This window comes from Artemia franciscana, unplaced genomic scaffold (genome assembly GCF_032884065.1).
Source record: "Artemia franciscana unplaced genomic scaffold, ASM3288406v1 Scaffold_4267, whole genome shotgun sequence".
NCBI lineage: Eukaryota > Metazoa > Arthropoda > Branchiopoda > Anostraca > Artemiidae > Artemia > Artemia franciscana.
The window spans coordinates 2,501-15,300 of record NW_027064779.1 but is presented as its reverse complement, the minus strand read 5'-3'; the positions used below and the strand labels follow the sequence as shown (position 1 = coordinate 15,300).

The 12,800-nt window shown below is 33.4% G+C and overlaps 1 pseudogene; it reads left to right on the top strand.

The window, feature by feature from the left end:
• Positions 1 to 4,300: 4,300 nt before the first annotated feature.
• LOC136043278 (protein ROP-like) lies at positions 4,301 to 6,102 on the top strand (annotated as a pseudogene).
• Positions 6,103 to 12,800: the final 6,698 nt, after the last annotated feature.

Here is a 12,800-nt window from a genome sequence, read left to right as displayed (position 1 = left end):
TCATCTAAAAAACTAAAAAAAACTAAAAAAGGTAAAAACTAAAAGAACTAAAAAAGAAAAAAATAAATGACGAAACTCAAAGAGAAAGCGACCAGGACAAAAGGAATGTTCGATTAGCAATCAACAAAGCACCGGGACACAGGGAGTATAAATGACGACCAGGACATAAGTAAAAAAAAAAAACTATCTATATATATAAAAATAAGTTGTCTGTGGATCTGTGGATCGTGGATCAGGTGACGTCACCTGAAAAAACTGGATCAGGTGACGTCAAAACTGAAAAAACTAAAAAAAGGCAAAAACTACAAAAAAAAACTAAAAACTAATAAAAAAAATAAAAAAAATAAAAAAGCTAAAAAACTAAAAAAAGGCAAAAACTACAAAAAAAACAAAAAACTAATAAAAAAGCTAAAAAACTAAAAAAACTAAAAAAAAGGCAAAAGCTACAAAAAAAACTAAAAACTAATAAAAAAAATAAAAAGGCTAAAAAACTAAAAAAACTAAAAAAAGGTAAAAAACTAAAAAAACTAAAAACTAAAAAAAAATAAAAAAAAGGAAAAAACTGAAAAATAAGCTAAAATAAAGGTAAAAACCAATAAAAAACTAAAAAAAAACTGAAAAAACTAAAAAAACGCAAAAACTACAAAAAAACTAAAAACTAATAAAAAAAGTAAAAAAGCTAAAAAACTAAAAAAACTAAAAAAACTAAAAAAACTAAAAAAATGTAAAAAACTAAAAAAAATAAAAAATAAAAAAAAACTAAAAAAAAGGAAAAAACTGAAAAATAAGCTAACATAAAGGTAAAAACCAATACCGGGACACAGGGAATATAAATGACGACCGGGACACAGGGACACAACTACAACGGGGACACCGGGGGAAACAGGGGGATATAAATGACGACCGGGACAAAAAAACTAAAAAGAAAAAAAAACTAAAAACTAATAAAAAAATTAAAAAATCTAAAAATCTAAATAAGCTAAAAAAGAAAAAAAAGGAAAAAAATAAAGGAGAAAAACAAAACTAAAAAACGAATGTATATACAGACCGGGACACCGGGATACAAATGACGACCGGGACACAGGGAATATAAATGACGACCGGGACAAGGGACACAACTACAACGGGGACACCGGGGGAAACAGGGGGATGTAAATGACGACCGGGACACCGGGACAGGGAATGGTCGATTAGCAATCACCATCAACAAAGCTCAAGGGCAATCATTAGAATCATGAGGTATAGATCTGAATACAGATTGTTTTCCCATGGACCATTATATGTTGCATGTTCAAGAGTCGGTAAACCTGACAATCTATTTATATGCAAAGACAATGGGACAGCAAAGAATGTTGTATATTCGCAAGTTTTACGTAGTTAAAACCATTATATATATATATATATATATATATATATATATATATATATATATATATATATATATATATATATATATATATATATATATATATATATATATATATATATCTATATTCACAGGTGGGACATAGGGACGTATCATGGCGCGTAACTATTATGGCGCGTAACGACTTACGCGCGCGGGGGGGCTTGGGGGGGGCGCGAAGCGCCCCCACCAACTAGGTGGGTGGCGCGAAGCGCCACCCCAACAGCTAGTATATATATATATATCTATCTATATTCACAGGTGGGACACAGGGACACAACTACAATGGCGCGTAACTAATATGGCGCGTAACGACTTACGCGCGCGGGGGGGCTTGGGGGGGGGGGGGCGCGAAGCGCCCCCACCAACTAGGTGTTGGTTGGTGGTCCCAACCAACACCTAGCCCCCACAACAGCTAGTATATATATATATATATATATATATATATATATATATATATATATATATATATATATATATATATATATATATATATATATATATATATATATATTACCTTTATAAGTGAGTAATAATTGTGTATGTATGTATTTATGCATGTGTTTATATTTGTTTTCTCGAAAATAACTCCATATTTTTTCGGGGGGAAATTTACACCAAAAGATATTCTGGCCTAAAAAACGAACTAGATAGGTCATAAGTTTGAGAAAATTATTCGAGAGCCTTAATTTTGGAAAAAATATATTTATAGGAGTGATGTCATTTTATAAGTCGGACTTTCTTGAATAATCAAACATCTTTGGAAATACAACAGTATGAATAGGCATTAAATCAAACAGTTCGTTGTAACGAACTGCATAAGGAGCAACCCGGTTCAATAGTAAACAAAACTCTAAAAACCGGAATTTTGATGCTAAAAGATACATCAAAAGAATTGAATTTCCCTGCTGGTTTTAAATATATAAGTTTCATCAAATTTAGTCTTTGTCATCAAAAGTAAAGAGCCTGAGAAAATTTGCCTTATTTTGGAAAATAGGGGGAAACACCTCCTAAAAGTCATAGAATCTTAGCGAATCTTATCACACCACCGCATTCAGCGTATCAGAGAACCCTGTAGCAAAAATTTCAAGCTCCTATCTACAAAAATGTGGAATTTGTATTTTTCGCCAGAAGACAGATCACGAGTGCGTGTATATTTGTTGTTTTTTTTCCAGGGGTCATCGTACCGACCAAGTGGTCCTAGAATGTCGCAAGAGGGCTCATTCTAAAGGAAATAAAAAGTTCTAGTGCCTTTTTAAGTGACCAAAAAATTAGAGGGCACCTAGGCCCCCTCCCACGCTCATTTTTCCCCAAAGTCAACGGATCAAAATTTTGAAATAGCCATTTTGTTCCATATAGTTGAAAACCATATAACTATGTCTTTGGGGATGAATTACTCCCCACAGTCCCTTGGGGAGGGGCTGAAAGTTACAAACTTTGACCAATGTTTACACACAGTAATAGTTATTGGGAAAGTGTACAGACGTTTTCAGGGGGATTTTTTGGTTTGGGGGTTTGGGTTGAGGGGAGGAGGACATGTGGGAGGATCTTTCCTTGGAGTAATATGTCATGGGGGAAGAGAAATTCAATGAACAGGGCGTGGGATTTTCTAGCATTACTATAAAAAAAAAAACAATGAAAAAATAAACATGAAAAAGTTTTTTCAATTGAAAGTAAGGAGTAGCATTAAAACCTAAAACAAACAGAGATTATTACGCATATGTGGGGTTCTAAAAATACTTTAGCATAAAGAGCGGGGTATTTAGGAGGAGATAAATACTTCGCTCTTTATGCTAAAGTATTTCTAGTAATTTCAACTATTTATTCTGCGGTCTTTCTGTTTCAGGGATCATTTTTTAAAGCATTGGGACAAAACTTAAGATTTAGTGTAAAAAGCGAGGTATTAACTAGGGGAAAAACCCCCTCATATTCATAATAAAAATAGAGGAATACAAAAGTTTGTTGCGTAAGTTAATTCTTAAGTTTCATATATTTTTACTAATAAAAACATTCGTTAAAAATTAAAAGTTCTAGTTGCCTTTTTAAGTAACCAAAAAATTGGAGGGCAACTAGGCCTCCTTCCCCACCCCTTATTTCTCAAAATCGTCTGATCAAAACTAAGAGAAAGCCATTTAGCCAAGAAAAGAGCCAAGTGCGGAGAGTCAAAATCAAACAAGCATTAATTCAAAAACGTTCAGAAATTAAATAAAAAAAATTATTTTTTTAACTGAAAGTAAGGAGCGACATTCAAACCTAAAACGAACAGAAATTACTCGGTATGTGAAATGGGTTGTCCCCTCCGCAATCCCTCGCTCTTTACGCTAAAGTTTGACTCTTTACCGCAATTCTACTTTTTAAAAACAATTAAAAACTTTAGCATAAAGAGGGAGGGATTGCGGAAGGGACAACCCATTTCATATACGGAGTAATTTCTGTTCGTTTGAATTTTTAATGTCGCTCCTTACTTTCCGTAAAAAAACTATTTTTTTTATTTAATTACTTAAAGAGTAAAAAAAAATGGTAATTATAAAAATTGTTGTTAACAAGGGTTGCAAAAATTAAAGAACCTTGAAAGAGAAAACGAAAAGTTTGAAGCTTAGTGGAATTTGTTGTTAGTAAAACATCATTACTAAATTTCTTTTGTTACAAGTATACGCTATGTCTTTTAAAGACATGGAAAAAAAGTTGAAAATTTTTCTTCAGTTTAGAATCGCTAAAGTCATTATGTAGTAAACTACAAAAATATTTAAGGTGCCTGAGCAATAATTTGAATGTTTTAATTCAAGCTAGAAAAATACCTGAAAATCTAAAATTAGTTTATTTCTGATTAGATAAAATGAAGTTGCTAAATAATCAGCGAAATAAAAATCTTAAATAGTAATAATCCAGGTGAAAATGACTTTAAAGAACCTTGTTGGACAAAAAGTTATTAACGAAATTCTCAAAAGTAAAAAAATGGCACAGATTCGAGAGTTCTTGTTGTTGATCGGTTTTCACTGAGAATGCTTTCCGCCTGCCTCAAAATGCATGAAATTGCCTTGGAAGGAATCACACGTGTTCAGGATATGAACAAAAGTAGGGAGCAATTGCATTATTTGGAAGCAGTTTATATTTTGTCTCCTGCAAATGATTCTGTAAAACCTCTCATCACCGATTTTGGATTTCGAAGAAATCGATTTTCAGATTTTTTTGGATTTCGGATTTCGAAAGTCACAGATTTTCTTTTTCGAAGAAAAAGAAAAGAAAGGAGAACTCAGTACAAAGCTGCTCATGTATATTTTACTAAAGCCTGTCCAAAAGAGCTCTCTAAAGAACTTTACAAGCACATATCTGGAAAGTACATAAGAACCATGAAATATATCAACATCGCTTTCATTCCATGTGAAAGTCAGGTCTTTTCGCTTGATTTTCCTGATGGTTTCCAATGTTACTACAATCAGAACAGAATCTCCCAAAGGGCTGCTGCTTTGGAAAGAATGGCAGAGCAAATTGCCACTCTTTGTGCCACATTAGGGGTATATCCTGCTGTGAGATATCGAGCTGATAATGAGAGAAACATCGAATTCGCCCAAATTATTCAGCACAAGCTTAATCGTTACAAAGCAGATGACCCAACCATGGGAGATGGCCCTGAGAAATCCCGTTCACAACTTTTAGTCATTGATCGTGGAGTGGATGGCGTCTCACCTCTGTTGCATGAACTTACATTTCAAGCCATGGCATATGATTTGCTTCCCAGTGAAAATGATGTCAACAAGTTCTTGTTGACAAGTCAGTACAAGTCAGGCGTGGAAAAAAAAGTCCTTGTTGATGAAAATGATGACCGGTGGAAAGAACTGCGACATCAGCACATTGAAATAGTTTTCAAAAACATTTCAAAGAACTTGAAGACCTATGTTACCTATGAAAATAATTTAAAGAAGAGTCTCACTGCTGGTGACAAGTCATCAATTAGTGATTTAAAGATGATCAAGAAAATGTTAGAGTATCGAAAGGAGCTAAGTAACTACTCTTCACTAAAGTCAGTCGACTTTGCAAAGTTGAACAGGACTTGGCAATGGGTGTTGACGCCGAAGGAAATGAGGTCAAAAATAACATGAGACTAATGCATCCATTGCTGGCTGAAGAAAATGTTTCTCCCATGGACAAAATTCGGATAATTCTTCTCTACATTTTGTCAAAAAACGGAATATCTGGAGATTTTCTGACTAAACTTATTAAACATGCGGCAATACCAAATTCCGAACGAACCATCATTACCAGCTTGACAAGTCTGGGGTTCTGTGTTATCAACGAGGAAGGTGGTGGAAAGCAGTGGTGTCCAAATCGCAAGAAAAGAAAATACACTTACCAGATGTCCCGTTGGACTCCTATTATCAAGGATGTTATGGAAGATGCCATTGATAATAAACTTGATGAAGAGCATTTTCCGTATCTTGCTGGAGCACCTGCTTCAACTGGTGCTAGAGGAATAACCATCAATACTCGTAACGGACAGTGGCATAAAGACAGATCCCAGCAAAATATGAAAGACGTTCTGCGGCTCATAGTTTTCATCGTTGGTGGTGCCACATTTTCAGAGATTCGTTGTGCTTATGAAGTTACAAAAGCTAGTAACAAATGGGAAGTTATCATTGGATCCACCCACATAATGCCCAGAAGAATTCTTGAAGAATTTAAAGCAGCTATCAGAATAAACATTTGTCTAGTCATTGTTGATTGATTGTAATAATAGGAGCCGCGGATGAATATAGCGCTGTTATATGACTAATTTGGAAGCGGTTTTTGTTTTTTGATTATAACTTATCCAAGCAAAGCAATAGCAATTGACAGTAAATTGGCTTTGCTATTATGTTCTTCAATCTAATTCTGTACTTATTTGTCAAATGTGTTTTCAGTGTTCCTTCATTTTTTTTTCTCTCAGCTCTTTTATGAAACTAAATAATAAAACAAGTTTTCTTCAATTGAAAGTAAGGAGCAACATTAAATCTAAAATGGAACAGAAATTATTACTATATGAGGGGAGTTGGCCCCTTCTCAATACCTCGCTACTATAAATACTATATATATATATATAGCTGTTGGTGTTGCACCTGGCGCCACAGAAATACCTAGTTGGTGGAGGCGCTTCGCGCGTAAGTCGTTACATGCCATATTAGCTATGCACCATTGTAGTTGTGTCCCTGTGCCCCACCTGTGAATATAGATAGATATATATATGTTTCTAACTACGTAAAACTTGGGAACATACAATATTCTTCGCTGTCCCGTTGTCTGTGCATATAAATAGATTGCCAGGTCTACCGACTCTTGAACATGCAACATATAATTGTCCATGGGAAAACAATCCGTATTCAAATCTGAACCGCATTTTTCTAATGATTGCCCTTGGGCTTTGTTGATGGTAGTTGCTAATCGAATATTCCCTGTGTCCCCGTCGTCATTTACATACCCCCCATGTGCCCTTCCGGCGTCCCCGTTGTAATTGTGTCCCTGTGTCCCGGTCGTCATTTATAGTCCTTGTGCCCCGGTGTCCCGGTCTGTAACATACGACAATAGATCAATTGTGTTGTAACTTTGTTCACGATCCCATTCTACACATGTAGAAATAGAAGCAGTACGATTAGGTGAAGGCATTCCCAAATGCTTGAGAAGTTTGTTTGCAATAGAAAAGCACGAATCTTCAATCATAACTAAAGTGCGGTTATAAATTTCTGTTGTAAAGTCTAAGGTCATATCTGACCTTTCTAGCCGTATTTGGTGGAGTATATTCTTGGCCATTTGCGATTTGTATTTCTCGCATAACTCTTTAGGAGATGAAGGAGAGCAACTCTAGCCGGAAGACACGGGCCGTAATGTCATGTCTATGAACCGGCGATTATCCAGGATGTAAAAGCTGTTGTATCTAATCACAAATGACGACCGTGACACAGAGAATATAAATGACGACCGGGACACAGGGACATAACTACAACGGGGACGTCGGGGGGCACAGGGGGATATATAAATGACGACGGCGACACAGGGAATGTTCGATTAGCAATCACCATCAACAAAGCTCAAGGGCAATCATTAGAATCATGAGGTATAGATCTGAATACGGATTGTTTTTCCCATGGACAATTATATGTTGCATGTTCAAGAGTCGGTAAACCTGACAATCTATTTATATGCACAGACAATGGGACATCGAAGAATGTTGTACACTCGCAAGTTTTACGTAGTTAAAAACATATATATCTATATATATAAAAATAAGTTGTTTGTCTGTCTGTCGACTGACGTCATGTTTGTGTGTCGACTGACGTCATGTTTGTCGACTGACGTCATTATAAGGATTGAGCTGTATGTCGTCATGAAGTTGTTTGTCGTCTGACGTCATGTTTGTCGACTAACGAAACTACAGACCGGGACACCGGGACACAAATGACGTGTTATGTCTGTTATAATGTAATAGAGGCAACAATCTTGACAGGGCCTTTTGAGGGTGAGGCTTTTCTTATTCCACGCATTCTCATGATTCCAATTGATCTGCCTTTTCAACAATAAAGATTGCAATTCCCAATTTGATTAGCATATTTAGTTTTCAGTCCAGAACCGCTAAAGCTATTATGTAAATATCAAAAATATTTATGTTGTCTGAGCAATAATTTTTAGTTTTTATTTCAAAATAGAAAATTACCTGAAAATTTTAGAATTATATCTATCTATATATATAAAAATAAGTTGTCTGTCTGTGGATCAGGTGACGTCATGTTTCTGTGTCGACTGGCGTCATGAAGTTAGTTGTCGTCATTTTTGCTATGACGGTGACGTCATTAAAGATATTTAAGACATATATGTTCACGTAGAAATCTATTAATGTTTAAGTTTAAAATGACTGATGAACTTACAATGGCAAAAGCCGATGAAGATGCTCAAAGAGTCTATGCCAAAAAACTTGCTGCTGATAGAGAAAGTCAGAAAAGAAAGCGTGCCGAGGAATCAAAAGAACAGCAAGGAAACAGGCTTGAGGCTAAAGAACGCAAAACCGCGCAGTTAGATGAAGATCCACCTGGACAGCGAGAGTCAAAACATATCAAAACTGAAAATGATAGCAATGATGATTGGGTTTGGGATCTTGACTTGGATAAGGTCATCAATGCCTACCAGATTTTAGTTTAAAAAACAAAGGTTCGGCGATATGTATTTCATAGTGAAGCTGAAAAGTAAAGAAGAAAAAGAAAACTGAAAAAAGAAAAAATGTAAAAAACTAAAAAATACTAAAAAGAAAAAACACTCAAAGAGAAATTACAGACCGGGACACAAATGACGACCGGGACAGAGGGAATATAAATAACGACCGGGACACTCAAGGAGAAATTACAGACTGGGATACCGGGACACAAATGACGACCAGGACACAGGCAATATAAATGACGACCAGGACACAGGTATTTAAGAATATCGTTCAAAGACAAATTTTTAATTGTAAGAAGACCGTTGAAAGAGAAATTTCTAATTGTAAAATGACTGAAGAACCTGCAATGGCAACACCCGAGGAAGCTGCTCAAAACGAATGTATTCACGCCGAAGTAGCTGAGTTGGTAAAGCGTTATGTTTCAGGTTCTGGGTCTGAGAGGCTCCAGGTTTGAACCTTGGCTTTAGCATTAATACAAAAGAAGAAAAAAAATAAAAAAGGTAAAAACTAGAAAAAAACTAAATAGAAAATATATATATATATATTTATATATGTCATCTTTTCCACAAAAATAATAATTTAGTGCTTCTGCTTAAAAACAGCAATCGAATTAATGCCTCCTGATACGCAACTATCAACAAAGTGGCAATCGTTGTGGTCGGTGATCAGTTCTTACCTCGAGATAATATTCTTTATAGGCGAAACAATCAGTTGACAAGAATTGCTTAAACTCATCGATGCTACGATGCCCTACAATATCCTGACGAATATAAATGACACCCGGGACACTCAAATAGAAATCACAGACTGGGACACCGGGACACAAATGACGACGGGGACACAGGGAATATAAATGACGACCCGGACACAGGGACACCACTACAACGGGGACGCCGGGGGGCACAGGGGGATATATAAATGACGACGGTAACAAAGGAAGTGGTCGATTAGCAGTCACCATCAACAAAGCTCAAGGGCAATCAATAGAATCATGAGGTATAGATCTGAATAGGGATTGTTTTCCCATGGACCATTATGCGTTGCATGTTCAAGAGTCGGTAAACCTGACAATCTATTTATATGCACAGACGATGGGACAGCAAAGAATGTTGTATATTCGCAAGTTTTACGTAGTTAAAAACATATATATATATATATATATATATATATATATATATATATATATATATATATATATATATATATATATATATATATATATATATATATATATATATATATATATATATATATATATATATATATATATATATATATATATATATACATATATATATATATATATATATATATATATATATATATATATATATATATATATATATATATATATATATATATATATGGCTTCGTATATTCATATATATATATATGGCTTTTATATATATATATATATATATATATATATATATATATATATATATATATATATATATATATATATATATATATATATATATATATATATATATATATATATATGGCTTCGTATATTCATATATATATATATGGCTTTTATATATATATATATATATATATATATATATATATATATATATATATATATATATATATATATATATATATATATATATATATATATATATATATATATATATATATATATATATATATATATATATATATATACTAGCTGTTGGGGTGGCGCTTCGCGCCACCCCAACACCTAGTTGGTGGGGGCGCTTCGCGCCCCCCCCAAGCCCCCCCGCGCGCGTAAGTCGTTACGCGCCATAATAGTTACGCGCCATTGTAGTTGTGTCCCTATGTCCAACCTGTGAATATAGATAGATAGATATATATATATATATATATATATATATATATATATATATATATATATATATATATATATATATATATATATATATATATATATATATATATATATATATATATATATATATATATATATATATATATATATATATATATATATATATATATATATATATATATATATATATATATATATATATATATATATATCTATATATATAAAAATAAGTTGTCTGTGGATGGATGGATGGATGGGTCAGGTGACGTCACCTGAAAAAACTGGATCAGGTGACGTCAAAACTGAAAAAACTAAAAAAGGCAAAAACTACAAAAAAACTAAAAACTAATAAAAAAATAAAAAAGCTAAAAAACTAAAAAAACTAAAAAAAGGCAAAAACTACAAAAAAACTAAAAACTAATAAAAAAGCTAAAAAACTAAAAAAACTAAAAAAAGGCAAAAACTACAAAAAAAACTAAAAACTAATAAAAAAAAATAAAAAAGCTAAAAAACTAAAAAAACTAAAAAAACTAAAAAAAAGATAAAAAACTAAAAAAACTAAAAACTAAAAAAAAGGAAAAAACTGAAAAATAAGCTAAAATAAAGGTAAAAACCAATAAAAAACTAAAAAAAAAACTGAAAAAACTAAAAAAAGGCAAAAACTACAAAAAAAAACTAAAAACTAATAAAAAAAGTAAAAAAGCTAAAAAACTAAAAAAACTAAAAAAACTAAAAAAAGGTAAAAAACTAAAAAAAATAAAAAATAAAAAAAAACTAAAAAAAAGGAAAAAACTGAAAAATAAGCAAAAATAAAGGTAAAAACCAATAAAAAACTAAAAAGAAAAAAAGGAAAAAACTAAAAAAAATTTTCATCTAAAAAACTAAAAAAAACTAAAAAAGGTAAAAACTAAAAGAACTAAAAAAGAAAAAAATAAATGACGAAACTCAAAGAGAAAGCGAACAGGACAAAAGGAATGTTCGATTAGCAATCAACAAAGCACCGGGACACAGGGAGTATAAATGACGACCAGGGCATAAGTAAAAAAAAAAAAACTATCTATATATATAAAAATAAGTTGTCTGTGGATCTGTGGATCGTGGATCAGGTGACGTCACCTGAAAAAACTGGATCAGGTGACGTCAAAACTGAAAAAAACTAAAAAAGGCAAAAACTACAAAAAAAACTAAAAACTAATAAAAAAAAATACACCGGGATACAAATGACGACCGGGACACAGGGAATATAAATGACGACCGGGACACAGGGACACAACTACAACGGGGACACCGGGGGAAACAGGGGGATATAAATGACGACCGGGACAAAAAAACTAAAAAGAAAAAAAAAATAAAAACTAATAAAAAAACTAAAAAATCTAAAAATCTAAATAAGCTAAAAAAGAAAAAAAAGGAAAAAAATAAAGGAGAAAAACAAAACTAAAAAACGAATGTATATACAGACCGGGACACCGGGAAGGGCAATCATTAGAATCATGAGGTATAGATCTGTGGGACATAGGGACACAACTACAATGGCGCGTAACTATTATGGCGCGTAACGACTTACGCGCGCGGGGGGGCTTGGGGGGGCGCGAAGCGCCCCCACCAACTAGGTGTTGGGGTGGCGCGAAGCGCCACCCCAACAGCTAGTATATATATATATATATATATATATATATATATATATATATATATATATATATATATGGTTTTAACTACGTAAAACTTGCGAATATACAACATTCTTTGCTGTCCCATTGTCTTTGCATATAAATAGATTGTCAGGTTTACCGACTCTTGAAAATGCAACATATAATGGTCCATGGGAAAACAATCTGTATTCAGATCTATACCTCATGATTCTAATGATTGCCCTTGAGCTTTGTTGATGGTGATTGCTAATCGACCATTCCCTGTCCCGGTGTCCCGGTCGTCATTTACATGCCCCTGTTTCCCCCGGTGTCCCCGTTGTAGTTTTGTCCCTGTGTCCCGGTCGTCATTTATATTCCCTGTGTCCCGGTCGTCATTTGTATCCCGGTGTCCCGGTCTGTATATACATTCGTTTTTTAGTTTTGTTTTTCTCCTTTATTTTTTTCCTTTTTTTTCTTTTTTAGCTTATTTAGATTTTTAGATTTTTAGTTTTTCTATTAGTTTTTAGTTTTTTTTTCTTTTTAGTTTTTTTGTCCCGGTCGTCATTTATATCCCCCTGTTTCCCCCGGTGTCCCCGTTGTAGTTGTGTCCCTGTGTCCCGGTCGTCATTTATATTCCCTGTGTCCCGGTCGTCATTTGTATCCCGGTGTACCGGTCTGTATATACATTCGTTTTTTAGTTTTGTTTTTCTCCTTTATTTTTTTCCTTTTTTTTCTTTTTTAGTTTATTTAGATTTTTAGATTTTTTAG